The 15,758-nt window shown below is 41.5% G+C and overlaps 1 protein-coding gene and 1 long non-coding RNA gene across 6 annotated transcripts in view; one reads left to right on the plus strand and one right to left on the minus strand.

Moving 5' to 3' along the window:
* Positions 1-978, minus strand: part of LOC112495019 — a 4,078-nt gene extending 3,100 nt beyond the window's left edge. The window contains exon 1 of the long non-coding RNA XR_003061137.1: positions 545-978. This is a non-coding gene — a long non-coding RNA (uncharacterized LOC112495019). The remainder of the gene's footprint in view (positions 1-544) is intronic.
* Positions 1-15,758, plus strand: part of LOC107272193 (neurobeachin-like) — a 147,215-nt gene that overhangs the window by 58,124 nt on the left and 73,333 nt on the right. The gene's annotated exons all lie outside the window — the stretch shown is intronic.

Below are 15,758 nucleotides of genomic sequence, written 5' to 3' on the forward strand. Positions count from 1 at the left end.
GGGTTATAACCTTTTGAAGCAATTCAGTCGACCAACTCGGGTCCTCGGTGGCCCTTTGAAAATTGTTATCGTAGTGGAACCTACTTTGGGCATGTCTAACTTTCTTCCTGTTGCTATACACCTATACCTACTCTGAAAGCTCGAAGGGCTTCTACCAGGAACGTATAGAACCTTCTTAAGCGAAACTCTTTTCCATTCCTGTATATGATTATATACACAAGCATATATAAATTATATATATATATATACTGGCTGACGAATTCTATCCGAGTTACGTTTGTATTTTCATGTAAAAGAGACACGTGTGGGATATCTTTTTTTTCTCATTCAAGGGATGCTTCTTGGAATCGATTACAATCCCAGTATCAGGTATTATAAAAGCGTCGCGAAAAACCCTGACATAAAGCCGGATAACGTTTTTCTTATAAAAAAATTTGTAACAAGAAATTTGTTTCCTTACAAAATTTATACTACTTAGCTATTCGGTTACTTCTTTTTGTCATTCTAATTATAAAAACCTCAGTACTTAGCACGGTGTACTTACGTCTGACTCGCGTCAAGGATGTTGGGTAAATGCCATCGACATTTGTGCGTCTACACAGACAGTATTGATTTATCGTTGAACTGAGACAAATCGATGAACTGAGAAGATACGACATTGACATCTCATTAGCCATCTTTACTATTTCAGTATACGTATCCACTCACGTGTCTAGTACAGATAGTCCTAATCGACAGTCGGTAAACTGGGACTGGTTGTCAACCCCCCATTTACGTCACTGTTAACTAGACTATGCACTGGTTTAACTATAGCACACTGTGAGAAGACTGATTAAACCGCATTCTCAATGACGGTGGTCCTTGGTTCCGATTTTGAACGTTAACGAACGATCTTAGCCGAAATGACAATGTCACGTCACAGTAGAATTCACGACGGCTACGTTCATCGGCCTCATTAACGTCATTGTCTTCTTCGTTACCGACCAAGGCGGCTGCCGGCATTTACGAATTCACGTAACCAGAGAGGCACACGCGGCGAATGTCGGTCGACAGTGCTGCCACGCCCGATGAGACGGGCACATTGTTCTCAAGTTATTGTTCGATTATATGCCGAGTCTACAGCGACCTAGCGGAGTCCAGTCTCAGTGGTAGTAACGGCATTGTGCTTATCTCTCGTAGACACAACAAACCTCGCTCCGGCGGCCATGTTTACATTGGCGCGTAAGACATACCTGGTTTTTTGTTCCTTCAATTCAGACCCTTCCTTTCGAATTCCTAGAAGACTTATAAAATCGAATGACAGCCTCGAAGGTTTCAACAGGCCCTGACGTGCCGCCTGGGATATTCCCTGTGCGCCAACCGACTCATCCGTGACGAAAGTCAGCCATGTTTTTTCTGGCAAACAATACCGGGACAATTCCGCTTGTGCGAATGCCAAATGCACTCTTCTCTACGACGGATATCTTGTGCTAGGAAGGTTGGGTAAGGTCGGAAAGTCTAAGTGGGGAGGACACTGAGGAATGGAGTTGGAAAATGGCTTCGGGAAACGTTCGAACGATCCAGGTGGAAAACCGAAAAGTTATATTGGGTTTGAAGTGCTCTTAGAGGAATGCTTGATAAGGAGAACTATTATATAGGTATATATAACCTATTATCTACTACCATTTACTATAAGTGTATATATGCTATGTGCTACGTGAGTGTTATAACGCGCAACGGGACCCGAATAGGGCGAACGAAAGTTCAGACTATGGCGACGCGCTGGTAATGAGGAGACGAAAGCTACAGATCGTTACGCGCTTCGCTACGTTGGATGCACGTCAACTGAAGTTATCGATCACGTTTAAATATTCTTATCAGCTGCCACAAGTCTCTTTAATAATTCATTCGGAAAGTCTTGTACCGTCCATTTATAATGAGGCTCTGCGCGGCCTGTCTCGTGTATACCTAACTCGTTCCCTTATTTTCTTCTCGTTACCTCTTGCTACAGTTCAGCGCGACATCTTTGATGCCTTAATTTGTTTTTCTTCTTTGCAATTCTTTCAACTAATGAAATTTCTCTCTCGCTAAGTCGATCCACTTAATCGAAATCTGCTGAATTCTCGCTGTCTCTATGGACACGTCCAATTGACGAGGTGCTCGACCGTAGCGCCAGGAGGGAACAGAAAGTCGAGTGAAAATCTTCAAGGTACATTGAGAACACCAGATAAGGGATTTCAAAGGATATAAAAGTCAACAACCATCGATTAAGGGTAATCGATGTTAATGGAGTAATTCATGGGAGATTCGCGAATTCAGCCATTGTCAACCTTTACGACACCCGGATACTCGGATAACGTCCGAGATTTTTGAAGAAAATGCGATAAGACTCGGAACGAGGACGGCAACGCGAAAGGTACAGTACGAGCAGCTAGGCAGAATGAACCAGCGGGATACAAGGACGACAATACGATCCCGTTTCCCATTCGCTTTGTCTTTTATTGGGAATCTGATCGAGTCCCAGTGGAAATCAAGTCCTGAAAATCGATGATTAGGATAAATTGAAGCTCGGCCGAAGAATTGGGTGGTAGCCGAGTCTACTTTTATGCCCGCTCAATTTCACCTTTCCAATATTGTCCAGGCTATCGGTTCTCTCGCTCTGGCTCCTACTTACTTTCTCACTCCGTCTCCCTCTCCCGTCTCTCTCTCCGCCGTCCTGTTTCGTCAATTACCTAACCTGCCCGTCCCGACGATGCAATACCTACTTCCCTCTTAAATTACCAGACGCGTCCTAATTCTACAGCAACGAACCATTGTCTTATAACGGTCACCACCTCAATGACTAGTTGCAATGATTGGCCGCCATTGCTCTCCTCGTCTCACAGCTATGCTTTATAATATCTGCATCTTAGCATACATCTGCAAAATAATTCACGATCTCATCCAGAAATTCCTCGCTCGATTTTTTTATTTTTATTTTTATCGTGCCACTGTGTTACGTCATCGTGAGTTATATCGAGAGAGTATCGTCTGGCCAGGAAACGACAAGACCCATATGTACTTGCTGTTGCCTACTCGGACCTGTATTTATATATATACATATATACACACAGCCAATAGAAGACATATCATCGATAGCGCATATCGATACTCATGGTTAATGCACTTTATAATATATATATATCGCCGCAGAGGAATCGTACCTACTGAATTCTGCACTCGTAGATAAGCTCCATGTTGCACCAGGTTCCCTATATTTCCAGTGCAGTGCACACGACTAAGGTTTTTTCCCGTATCCTCCGTCTTCCTATCCTTTCATCTGTCGCGTGTGACCTATGAACTTGCACTTTAGTCAAAGAGACCTTTGTCACTGCGCCAAAGCTCGCTTTACACTTTGTTGCCATTTACGGAAGTCAGATACTAAATGCACTCGAATGCATATGTTACATACCTAGTTTGTATACTACGTGTCAGCGTCATTGTCCCTGTGCTTACGTGACGCTCGTAAAAATCCGTTCTTCTAACAAAGGAACTAAAAAAATTGTGGCTCGTGGAAGGTATCGTGTTAGACTCGGGTACGCGAGGCTGAGGATGCTGAAGATTGTCGTTATAAGAGAAGTTGCAGATTGTCGATATAACAAGAGGTGTTATAGGTAGTCTTTGACTATATCTATACTATACGGGTTGGCCGTGTTGACAGGTTCTGGTAGTTGTGTTGTTTTTTTTTTCCAATTCTGTTTTCTTTTTCGAACAGTCTTTGTGAACTTTTCATCTGACGATGCTGCTTCGTACCGAGCGATTCCGAGGCGCGGAGGTCGGCTTTGATCTTCGCGTGACGGACTGTACTGGATGACGTACATCGATATATCGGCTGGGAAGGGGGGCAATTCGTTTCATGGGATGAACGACGAAATTACACTCTTTGAACGGGGACAATCGGATCTTCGTATTGGATTCGTGCTTGGAAGGATGTACCGGGCTTGTGGGATATTCCGTAGCTTTACTACGTGGCTGCGTAGCTGCGTACAGGAAATGAGGTTCAGAGAAGAAATTAATGATCTTGGAACGAATGGAGATGAGCTGTATTGGTACGGAAATGCAATTGAAGTATTTTTAAGTAAGGTGCAATTTCGTTGGCTGTGGCTGATCAAGAGGTTTACAATTTAGCCGCGCGCTTATAGCGGCGCCACTTGGTAATACCTATTTAGCTCGTTGCTCGTATTCTTTCTTTATTATCCATCGACGGGGGGTAACGGTTTTATTGTGAGCTACGGAGATAAAGGTTTCTTTGATAACCTTTTGCAAAAGTCATTTAAAAGTTTCTGAACGAATTCTCGCAGTTAATGGAAACGTATAACCATTTCGAAGCTGGATGGCGGTATAGGTTTATTGTCCTTATGATTGATCTATCTGTTGGCCATAGAGTTTATAGTTATGGTAATCAAGTTTAACGCGTATACTGTGTATCGAATAGCGACAGGTGGGCGGACGGTAATTACAGTTTGCTCGTCAAATCCTTGTTCCTGTGGGTTAACAGTAATCTACTGGGTGTCACAAAAGTCAATGCGTGTTTTTACTTTTACGAGTGGTTCCGCATGAATATTTGTGGTTTTTGAAGATCATATTGAAATTTTTGTCTGATAATTAGATGGAGGATTTAGGAATGGCAGCTACCGAAGAAGGATTTTTTCTTCTCGCCCTGCTCTGCCATCTAGCGGAAGCTACGGGTAAATCTTTCGATTCGCGTAATCTTTTTTGAAACTTTAACATTATTTTTTTTTACTGCATATACATATGTATACAATCTGTACACGAGTGTATTGCTAACCTCTGACGAATATCGCTCTAGCTATCTACTTTTGAATTAATATCACCTGTAATCCTGCCTAATGAACTTAATTAGTGCCCCTCGCTAATTATGACTAATTACCCCAACTTTCGCTCCCTCTTAACCAATGTGAAAGGTTCCGCAGCTACCCGTGTGATGACGTTGAGGTTCAGACGAAAGGGTTGGTGGATGCTCGGACTGAGAAAAAGTTTAAAATATATGAAGGAAATGACGCCTGAAAAAAAGTCGCATTTTTTTTTTCTTGTTTCACTCTGATATTAATTTTTTGTTTTAAATTTGATTTGCTTTCGTCGAATACCTTTGGCAATTTTATTTCGCCCTGCTCGTAACGCTAGTTCTTGCGTATATTGCGACTAGTAGCGCTGATCGATCGTATGTCACTTGACGCGAGTCATGTATTTTTTTTTTTATTTGGGGTTCAGGCCGTATTTTCAAAATGAAATTTTCAGCTTTTGTGTTGCGCGTTGCGAGTGCAATTTTTCGTGACCTGTTTCGCGTGGAATTTTTTTCTCATTGCACAGCAATGCTACAACGTAACAAAACATTATTGTACATGCTTGTATTGTTGTTCTGTAATATTGTATAATATATATGTATGACTATTCGGGAGGAAAATTTTTCAACAATTTTCTGTCATATTGTTATATTTGTTTTTTTTTCGAACCCAACAACGAACCCAGAAGGCTTCAAGGGTTATCAAAGCGATAAATTCTGTCTGTAGAAATTAATTATCAATTTATTTTCACTAAATTATAATAATCTCTCCTGATCTCCTGTATCGACCTCTTGGACACCGCGTTCTTTATTCCTCTTTCGTCCCTCTCTCCGTGTCTCCCTGTTGCGTTGCATTCGTCGCTTCTTCATCTTCTTATCATCTGTCTCCTCAGGCATATTCACTCAATTATACTTCTTTCCTTCTCTCTTGCTCCAGCGTGACCTCCCTTTCCCTCTTTTTTTCTCTTACCTATTTTCTCAATTTCCTCTGCCGGTCTATACCTTCCACGTAATATCATTCTGGCATCACAATGAACCTGCAGTAAATACGGCAAATAGGCTCGAGATGTGGGGGGTCATGGATTGGTGTCAGCATCCCGTACTGCGCTCTCCGGATAAGCAGTCACGTCAATCTGCGTACGTCTGTGCCACTCCACTTGGCCTACGGGTGTCTGTCTTTCTAGTGATCTGGTCACTTCCAACCACTCTCTCTTGGAAACATTTTGGGCGCTGATCGAAGGTTAACGAGGTTCGAATTCGGAGGCCAACGTAGTTCCTTGCGTCTAACCTGCCGGAGCTTCGGCTTGCGGCGGAAGGTGACGGAGGCTGAAAGCGCAAGTTTTCGTATTTTGAGAATCTCCTGAATTCGCTTGGTCGCTGCTGCCAAGTGATTCGTTGCGGTCGAATCGACCAGGGGCGATCGGGACTTTTTATATCATTGACTATACTACTGTCTACAGCTCCAAGTGATCAATTCTTGATCCACTTCGTGCCAAATAATTATTACTCGGAACGTTAAGTGACGCAATAATTATTCATTACGCAATAATGATTTTCAGTCTATACGCTAATTATTCCCTCAGCCCTTAAAGTATTCCGTTGGGTCAGCATTTATAAATGCGTAAAGTCGTTTCATTTGATATACATTCAATTCTATAAATGGACTTGATTATTCCCTTTCGTCCTTGCACTTAAGAACCGTATATTTTTACTCCCTTACTTTTTTCTTACTGCAACACGATTTTCTTGGTTATCTTCTTTAATTATTGTTACCCTCACTGCCGCCATTACTGGATTATTTTCCGATCGATATATCGATTTCATTCGCATTCGATTTACTTTACTTTAACCTCGACGCTTTTCCTTCGTTTCGCCCAACTCGTCCCTTTGTTTCGGGAAACCTTTTGTCTATTGATATAAATTCAAGATCACGGTGCCTGAAAAATGCATACGTGACAATTGCACCGAATTCTGTTGACAAATGATTCCTATTGGCTGGCTGTACTTCGATAGATTGAAGTGTCTATCGTATTACGCATCGTTTGAATATAATAGAATCCCAATCAACAATTCAATTCTACAGCGTAATGCCAACTACGTGAACTCGCGTGCTATTTATTTCATTTACACCGTATATATATAGAATCAAGTGGGGTAGGCGTACGGAGGGGACAGTTTAATGCTTGCGATGACGTCAGTTTGCTCATTAGGTAGATTGCAATTTGGGACTACCAATTGCTTTCTAATACGTTCGAGATAACGAGGTGCATCAGTGATAAGTTCATTATCCTTTTTCAATTTCGCCAAAAAACGATCGATCTTCTTGGATTTGAGGGAATGAAGGAAAAAAAATTATGCAACCTCTCTTAATACTTTCACCCCTTTTTTTTTGTAATATTGTCTTGCTTTTATTTTACCCTATTGCCTCATCTTTCATCCATGTACAGGCCACCATTTATCTCGGTAGATAAAGACTCTAATGCGTCGGTAATAAAATTTTCGGAACCATCTTGGCAGTAGCTACTAGCCAATCGCAATCACCTACGTCATAAGGGTCTATATACTCAGCGATGCTGGCTAAGTCTTTGTTCAATCTATTTCACGTCAACCTATATCAAAGAAATATATAATGATATACACATATTTATAGTAATTATGTATATGCTATGTTGAGTGAAACACCCTGTATATTATAAAATACACATATGTACATATAAGTCTGCTATCTACGTATTGTTTTAGTTTCAAATTACTCGTAGAATAGCCAGTAAGGGTGGTTTGTCTCGAATTAGTAATCCATGACTAAGGAGGGTTCTGAAATATTTGATTGGCTCGGATTTCAGGTTAGGTGCTTATTATAGTTAACCGTGAACGCAGGAAGACTATTTGAAACTAAGTGGCTCTTAGGTAGCCATACTTTCCTTTTTATTAAATCGAAATGAGAAAATATGGGTATAGAATTTTTGAATAAAAATTATATATAGTTCTTAGCTTCTTTCCAGAGCGCATTTAGGTCTTCTTGTGTGGTAGGTGTCTGAGCGATTAGGTTCCTCTTCCACTTCGGCAGTAGAATAAATCTATACTGGTCAGCCGGGTCTTGGTACCTTATAAACTTATATCTTTATTGAGCGAGGATACACTTTTATTTAAAAAAATTTTTTTTTTACACTTTAAAGTAAAATTATGTGGATTTTTCTCGACCTCCCTTATTCACAAATATATTTGGTGGTTTTGTTTAAACTTGAAATAAAGTCGCCGTGCCGATTACCGTTTAGCAGCGTTAACATAGTAAACAAATTTTTCAGTTTTTTTTTTATTTTTTCAAATATGTAAAATGGGGATTAGTTTGCGCGTTTTTTCTTTCATTTCCGAAACTCGCGATTTGTTAGGTTTGATTCTCAGTATCAGTAAATATCGGAAGGAAGTTTAAATTTTACGTAGATGTTTCTCTTTTCGTTGTTGTTTTTAGAAGAGAGACGGAGAGAGAGTAAGAGTAGGGAAAAAAACAAAGAGAACAAAATCGATAAGGTATCAGGGTAGCGTATCGGTGAGCTTCATTTTTATGTTTTTTTTTCACTCTGTTCCTCCCCGTGCGGGTTGAATAAACGAGAGTTCGGTTCCGCCTGTTTTCTTTTCAAACACTTTCCGTCTCGAGGTCGGATATCACTTCTCTCCTCCACCCTTGTGCCCTTAACGTCATGACATTTCCATAGTTATTTCCCGTCCCGAGAATTTTGCATATCGAGCTTCCTAGAGTTGGCAAGCTCCTTGCCGTGACGTTTTTCGACGAATTCGCAAATCTCACGACGCCCTTTCTAAAAAGCGTATACAGAGGTGAAAGCTTTCTCGTACATCGTAATGCATTACGAGAAAAATCCAATTTTTTTTAACCCCCTCGTATAGAGATATTTTTTAAATAAAATTTAAAATCGAAGTACAAAAGTTTGATATTTTTTATCAAGGGCTTCAAACGCTTTATAAAATATATTTAATATTGATACATTGATATCGAGATGTATCAATAGTATCGATATATGTAAATTCACCTGTATATCGAACTGACTAGTAAATTTTATTTTTGTAAATATAAAATTTTATTTTAAAGTTACATGATAAAATGTCGACCGATTATTTCTCTATTTTTTTCTACTTCGGTTTTTATTTATATATTGTGACGTATTTCCCGCTCACAGGAAAAGCGGGCACACGTCACAAGGCTAACTCGCGCTCCACGCGTCTTGACGTCCCTTGATTGTATAACAAAAGGTGTTGGATGTCAGGTTCCGGAACAGAAACCACGTATCAGTAAGTTCGTAATCAAACAGACATCCGGTCGAACCGACTAGTCCAGCTCGTGGAGGCGTCGGAAGAATCTGGAAGGGTAGGACTGGGTCAACGATCACGAAACACAAAATTCGAAATACAACGCGAATCTTTAATAATGGCATTTCGCGTAAAGCCCTGTACAATTCCTGACGTTGAGGAAAAACGATAAAATGTTAACAGAAAAACAAAATATGTGGTTGTACCATGAAAATATTACTGGCTACAAAAATATATTAGAAATGAAATTAGTATGGTAATCCATGAAACAACAACAATACAATAACCGACAGTCAAGAACGTTTACGTGATTTACGCGTATCAAAATGATTCGCAGCGAACTATTCTCGACTAACATAAAAACAACGACTGCATTTCCGAAACTCGAAGACAATTCGAAGATTAAATAAAATCAAAGTCAATCGCGGAACAAGAATAAGATCAAGACAAAGATAAAACATAATGATAAGTTAAAGATAGAATAAAGACCAGTGAACCCTGTCGGATCTACGTTTTCTCGTGCCTTTTCGTACGCGAAGTGAAAATCAAAAACCCGGGATAGCACTCGTCTACGTGCTACGAGCACGCGTGGTCAAACGAAACGAAATGGAAAAGGCAAGTTTGCACGAAAATACGTCGTTCACAAAACTATAAAGCACTCGCTCACCGAATAACTTCCTTGTTTGAACAAGAAAAAGAACCTCAAAGAGCAGCACACAGGCTAAATTGTTAACTCGCGTACTACGTGACTCAATTACGCATCACACTCGACGGTTCAGACAGAATTCATTTTTCAAACGATCGCACGCTTGTCTTCGCCTGACGGTCGTGTACCCCCTTAGGCCATTCGACGGCAATTCGTACTGCGGACGAATCACGAGCCAAATTTTAAGACTCAGTCACCCAAATCTTCAATTGAAAATCCGCAGGCAGCTTCCTCACGATTAGCTTCACTGTCTCGTAACGTTGCACAAGGGCGTATCAAGCGTTCCCGAATTTTTAACTCGCGGAAATATTACAGATTCAAGAACAACATGACGATGGGCGCTAGGCCGTAGAGGCAGGTATAAGCCTGACGTCGCGTCTGTCCCGTGATGCGCGCGCATCCTGGGCCAGTAGAGGGGCTCTCATGGCATAGCGTGAGCTTCGTCCCTCGCACCGCGCAGTTGGCTCTTTCGTCTCTCTCGCTTCAAGCGGGAGCGTCTTCTCGGGCACGGTCAGCGAGCGCTCTATACTAACTCCGGCAGAGTACACAGTAAAAACGAAAAGCAATAAAACATCGCATCATAATTTCCAAGGAGGCCCTTACGGCCGGTGGATCCTGTCTGGATTCGTATGATCATCCGTCATTTACGCGTTGCCGGCGTATGTCCAGCCGAGGGCCTGACGGGTGCCATTCACCACGTCACATATATACATTCGTACATGTATATTCTTCACATTATTAGTCTGTACATAACGGTAGAACAATACCGTGTTCGTTCAGACTTTTCGAATCTTTGCAAATGTTATGCACCTGCATCAAGAAGAATAACAAACTTATTCGTGTCTCTCTGTATCTGCGAAATGACTACGGTCTATAAGCTTTAAGAACTATCATCCAATCTTACCCAAGTATTCTTCGAAGTTTAAGATCGGCTCGATCTCGTTTGTCTTGAAGTACTCAGTTTCAAGAGACTCGTATCTGGCCCAGTATGCTCGCCATGCGTGACGATGGTTTTTCGTTATTCCAAAAGGCACGAAACCGCGCGACTTCGCATAAATGCGAGAGAACTTGAGTCTCGAGGATTCTTGCTGTTCCGTAGCACGCGACTTACGATGATCCTCGAGATCCCATCCAATTTTCACAACGAGGAGACTGAAAGATCAATGACGTTGTACCGACAGTGCCCAGACCTCGCATATTCGCGATTCACATAAATATTGGTAATTTTTTACTCGATCTTTTCATAACCAAAAAATTCACCTAAATTATAAAAGAAATATGCTGCCATATACTGCATATAATAATAATCCAATACCTTAACCAATTACGTAAATTCTCATCAGGCGATATTACAAAATTTTTCGAAGACTGTCGCAAACGATGGTATATACAAGTTCCTAACATTACCCAGCTACCTATACAACTTTTTACGTGCCGTCACGATTCGTACGGAACGTCGAACGACGTGGAACGGCATAATCCTGTGTTAGTGTCTGTTACAAAGGAACCTGAAGAAGGGACAATTGATAACACGTGTACCATTAGGTTTGAACTTCTATATGTATCAGTAAGAGTGAAGATGGCCATCAATCATACAAGGATCTACTTTTAGTAATAAATTTCTATCAAGCACCCGTTGACTCGTACAATGAAACGGAGTATCGACGTCGCGACGCGCCATACCGGAGTCTGCCTATAAGAGATGACGAAGAAGCTCAGGGAAGAAATCGTTAGCGCCTATTATGTTGGCGAGGGTAACGAGCTTTGGTTTGGCCCGGTAAAGAAAAAAACACACTGGGCTTATGGCAAATCCCCAAGTGGCGATGCTTTTTCGTAGGGACTCAACACGACGCCCTGAAACCATGACTGATCGATTGTTCACGGTGACTACGTAGGATCTCGCGGGCTTGTTTACCCCGGATGATCCACGTGGGCAAAGTGAGCAGTTGTTTGTCTTAGAAATTAGGTGCTCGCAAATTGGAACCAATTGGAATTGGAAGTCCCAACGCTGATAAACATTGACCTTCGATATTAGTAGTCGTCATTGGAATCGGGAGCGGATGAGCGAACGAACATTGGGAACGTCGCGTTTATTGTTCCTTCGAGTTTGACGTTAGTCATTGATTACGTTCATTTTTTTTACCTACAGGCCTTGTTTTATTTTTTTTTTATTCTTTGCTTCTACTTCACGACTCCTCAAATCTTCCCTTCTGTCGAGCGGCCGTCTGACGCTTGAATCGCCGATCAATTCATGCTCAACACCCCCACGCTGCTGCCAACCCCTCGTGTCGAAACTACCCCCGACTGCGGTAAATAACTCGGAAACTCCTGGATCATTTCGCGTTCCTTCGATTACAGGGACCTTTCTGCGCCCTTGGATGTTTCCGCTTTGCGCCGAGAGAGCAATTCGTGATTCAATCGAACGCGAGGAACGTTCGAACGATCAGCACGGCCTTTAGCCTCCCTTCGTGAGTTCTGAATTCGGAGATTCTTTTTCACTCGAAAAAGGGTATCGAGTCTGTAGACAAATGACATTTTCACGGAGATTCCTTTGCATCCCTTATTACCTACAAATCACGCCTGGTTCTTCGAATACTGTATTTCGCATAAAACTTGGATTTTGTCATCATTTTTCAATTGGTCTAAATCGATTCTAGATTTTTTTACTACTAAGTGCATCTGGATGCTGCATTATTATCCGATCCACCGTCTGTCTGTCTATATTGATTGACGAATCCATTACGCAATCTATATGGAGGAATACGCATGTGATGGATAAGACAAAAGTTCAAAATCCAAAAAAAATGTCCCTTAACAAAATTGATCCTTTTCAATGGTGTTTTGCTTAAATCGTAGTCAATGGTTAAACAATGAATTCCCATTGATTTACCATTAGCAATTTTTGAATCTTTTTGGAAAAACACTGCTTGCTACAGTCAATTTTCCTAAGGATTGTTCCGCCTAACTGCCAGCCGGGTTTTTGTGTTTTCCTTCGTCTCTGCTTTTTCTCTCTTTCTTTAATAGGTTTATAAGAGCCTGGATTTTGTGCGACGCGATCGCCGAACGTATATACAGTACAATACCGTATATCCAAATGATTTGTTAATTTGACCAAAGCTCGAAAAAGATCGAAATAAAATTGCAGTATGTTTTACGTTCGGTCAATATTTACCAGCTGAATAATTCACGCGTGCACATTGAGCATACACTGTGGCGCGTTTACGAATTCAGCAACTATCGGGTCGGTCCTGAACGGTGGAGCCATATGTGGGCTGAAAAATGGGACGAAGAGTTTTGAAATTGAAAAACTGAATATTTAATAGTATAACCAACGCGCAGAACCGGAAGCCCGTTATGCAAAGTGTCGTAAACGTTTGTCAAAACGTTGGGTGATATTTAGATGGTCATTTTCGGGGTAAGAACGTGGATCCCAGCGTCTTTCACGCGTATTGCTACTTTCGTACGTACCAAGTAGCGTCTCTCTTTTTGTGCTTAGCGAACGAACGGGCGTAATACGTTTTCGGAGTTACTTTACGGAAATTCGTGGCAATTGGGTTGGAAGAGTCGAAACTGGAAAGTTGGTTGGGCACGATTGTCGCGATGCCCGTAAGAAAGTAAAACGAATCAAACGATATAGGTATAGGTAATCTCTCGTTTGCTCTCTCTCTCTCTTTTTCTTATTCGTGCGCATGCGCTCTCTCTCTCTGTCCCTCTCGTTCAGTCGCTCACCGGTTAATACGTTTTCGTCCTGAGGTGTATGGACGGAAGGGGCACAGCAGCCAGCTATATTAACAATTAACGTAATGACGCGGAAATAATTGTTAGCCACTAGACTCCAGGCGAACTTACGGTAGTTATTAAATTTTACCCCAGTGGCACCACTGATTCCGGTATACCTGAAGCTTCAGGTTTCTGTCTGATGTATGTATACGTTTATGCTTTCGATATTATATAAGGTCAATTACGATTTTTAGTAGTTTGGATACGTTTGGCTTGATTTCATTCAGGTGACTTTTTATTTTTATGTAACCAATTTTATGCAGTCTATGCAGATATGCATTTATTGAGGATAGGACGTAGCCGAGCTTTAAGTTTACCTTTGGTTTAGGCAAATCGTTAAGTGCTCAAGTCGATAGTTAAATAATTGCACTCTCTACGAGCCCTAGGGAAATTTCTAGTAAAATCGTAGTTGGGCGCTAGTAAACTTTGATAATGGTGTCTACTTACACTATCGTGCTTACTAACTTGGTTAAACTAAATGATGAGTGAGCGCGATGTTTCGGCATAATTACGTTTAATTCACGTTGAAATTATATTGAGATACTTCGTGAAGCTCGGTAAGAATTTATGAGAATTTTGTCCTGAGTTCGTCGTTCAACGATTTTTGTCGATTGAGAATAAAGCAAAAAATCGTTAGAGACAGCTGGTTTATACGAAATTATCGGTACACTCGAAAGCGTAAATTTGGAAAGTATAATCGAAACGGAAATTGGGAAAGTTCTTAAGCTGAAACTTCTGCTCGACTTTTTCAGCTAATGGCTGTTGCTAAACTACGGAAAAACACTAGTCGATTTCAGGAGCTTTTCGCAGGAAGCTGCAATTGCGTATTGTATTTAATGAATGTGGCATAGGTTAACTTTAATGTCTTGGGCGTAACCGGAAGCTGTCAATGCTCCTTGGGCCAATGAGATAATGGCATCTTGGCTCCAATAAAATAAAAAAAAAACAGACTACAATCAGCAAATAATCGAGAAAATTTTTATCGTTTTCTTATCGAAATTCAAAAATTCAGTTTGAATTATCCTAATCTTAGAATAATCCTCGGTGGGTTCCGGGAGATTTCGTGTATCTTCGGGATATCTCGTGTTTGCACGTTTAAGTAGTGTCAGTTACTGTACTATAACTATTACGTTATAATTAATGAGTCACAAGATTAGGGTTATTTCACGACCGGGTTTTCCTTAAGGAGGACTGACACAATAAGGGACGCTTTATGTATTCAAAGGGTAGCGTCACAGTTCCAAAGTCATTTCCGGCAAAACTTCACTGGCACCTAGATAGAAAGTAATGCTGCGAAACCGGGTGTGGTACAGGGGCGCGAAAACAGAATTCTCAACGTAAATCGTTAATTGCCTGCTGCTGCGAGAGATTGCAAGAAATTTTGGGGTAGGAATCACCGCGAAAACATTTTCTACCCTGTTGTTGTATCATGCGCCGGGCAGTAAAGAAGGAGGACGCAGCCGAGTACAATGCTGTTTATGTGTCGTCGTTTCCCTTGCTCACCCTTCGGAACCTCCACGACCCCTGCAATCTCCCTGCTGAGGGTAAAACATATTTTAAGAAACTACAAATTGTCTTTCCCCTCGTGAGTTCCACCCTCGATGGAAGCGGTATACATCCCCTGTGTATACTACGTATATGTATACTGTAACGTAATTCTTTTCCTTAACTCGACACCGATAGCAAAGCATCCGAGAACGAACTATCTTCGAGAACCAACCTACGTTACCTTCGGCCGTCCACCCGTCGTTCGTGCATCCGCAAGCCAGGCGGGCGCCAGCCAATTCTCTTTTCACCGGGAACTGACGAGCCGGTAGAAACTGGGAGTTGGGGTGGAACAGGCCCAACTCCACCAAAACGAGAACTCTGACGGAACCTATCGGACGAGGCCATAGGCTAACGGATCCTGTCGATTTTTGGGGACGCGTAAAATCAGCAAACGCAACTGGATGCACGAACGGGAGCGGACGGTTACGGAAATGCACGGCCGCTCAGGCTGCTAGGTTTGAGTTAGAGAGGGTCGGGATAAGAATCAGGCAAATAGTGCGAGAGACAAAGAGCAACGGATCAAATCGATCGTAAAATCGAAATCCCTTCACCAATTAATAAATTCGGAGCACTCACCGG

This window comes from Cephus cinctus, unplaced genomic scaffold, assembly GCF_000341935.2.
Source record: "Cephus cinctus unplaced genomic scaffold, Ccin1 Ccin1_scaffold1124, whole genome shotgun sequence".
Classification (NCBI taxonomy): domain Eukaryota; kingdom Metazoa; phylum Arthropoda; class Insecta; order Hymenoptera; family Cephidae; genus Cephus; species Cephus cinctus.